The 1374-nt window shown below is 38.4% G+C and overlaps 1 protein-coding gene across 1 annotated transcript in view; it reads right to left on the bottom strand.

The window, feature by feature from the left end:
• Nucleotides 1-1117, bottom strand: part of LOC107692924 (protein YIPF5-like) — a 12426-nt gene extending 11309 nt beyond the window's left edge. Inside the window, exon 1 of the mRNA XM_016492127.1 lies at nt 1031-1117. The gene's annotated coding sequence lies outside the window, so the exon portion shown is untranslated. The remainder of the gene's footprint in view (nt 1-1030) is intronic.
• Nucleotides 1118-1374: the final 257 nt, after the last annotated feature.

Genomic DNA, 1374 nt, shown 5'->3' with positions numbered 1-1374 from the left:
GTAGATATGTGGGGGCGTGTTAGAATGAGCCATTTTAGGGGGGCGTGGCAGAGTCTTAACTTTGATAAAGAATATCTCTTTGGTTTTGAGACTTTAGTCTTTGCAACTTCAGGGATCTCATCTATGCACAATCAGCTTGTAACACTCCAAAGAGAAAGGAAAACTTGTAATCGCATCATATGACCCCTTTAAAGAATCAAACACAAATGATCAGTGACTCCAAACAGATACAAAAATGGGTTACACTTTACTTAAAGGGGTGTGCATAAGACTGACATGACACCTTCATAATCATGACATGACACGTCATGAATATGAAGGGTTTTTTTATGCATGTTTATGACAACTGTTATTAAGTGTCATTCGCTCAGTATGTCATTTTTTCATGCAAAGATGACATTGTTTGAGATGTCTTTGTTATGGGCTATGGTTAGGGGTAAGGGTAGGTTTAGGTTAGGGTTATGTCAAATAATGTCATATTTGCATTAAAAATGACATAACTGAGCGAATGACACTTAATAACAGTTGTCATAAACATGCATAAAACCTCCTTCATATTCATGACATGTGTCATGTCTTGATTATGAAGGTGTCATGTCAGTCTTATGCACACCCCTTCAAGTATATCTATTATCACTGTCACACCCCTTCAAGTAAAGTGTTACCCAAAAATGTACCATTGGTATTCTCACAGCACATATCCAAAGAAACATGTTATACGTTTAAAACGAAAATGAACCACGGTAACGTAGTTGTTTTTTTTGTCAGAGGAACACTATATATTACAGATAAGGTTGTAAGTTAGTTAAAAGCAATGCCGCACTAATTCTATCTTTGCCATATTTGTAGAAATCACACATATTTGCAGTAGTTTCAGCACGAATGTTTGTTTTGTTTGGGTTCAGTTAGCACAGCTCCGCTAAAGCACTGCAACGACGCACTCAGCCACTGCCAGACACACATCTTCAAATATGCAACACAGCTCAAATATGAATATCTAGTGAGGAAGATTCTGGAGTTGTACTCACACCGTTAATCGCCCGAGACTCCGCCAACGCCGCTAACTACGTGTCAAGAAATAGCAGCACAATTTCCGGGTCATGGGTCAGATTGGGCTGCGGAAAACTGACGTGCGCCCTCTACGGGAGGATGCGCTCACTGCACACACAGGCATTTATAAACAATAAAAAAACAAGACCAGACAAGTCAAATGTCAGCCATTCAGTCATTGTCTAAAAAAAGAAACGAAATAAATAGGTAAATAACCTAATCTAAAAAAATTGTTTATTTTATTATCAGGAGACAAGCTGTTCTATTTGAATGAATGTCAATCTTCACACACACACACACACACACACACACAGACACACACAC

This window comes from Sinocyclocheilus anshuiensis, unplaced genomic scaffold (genome assembly GCF_001515605.1).
Source record: "Sinocyclocheilus anshuiensis isolate Anshui unplaced genomic scaffold, SAMN03320099.WGS_v1.1 scaffold1047, whole genome shotgun sequence".
NCBI lineage: Eukaryota > Metazoa > Chordata > Actinopteri > Cypriniformes > Cyprinidae > Sinocyclocheilus > Sinocyclocheilus anshuiensis.
This window is presented reverse-complemented; position numbering and strand designations above follow the sequence as displayed.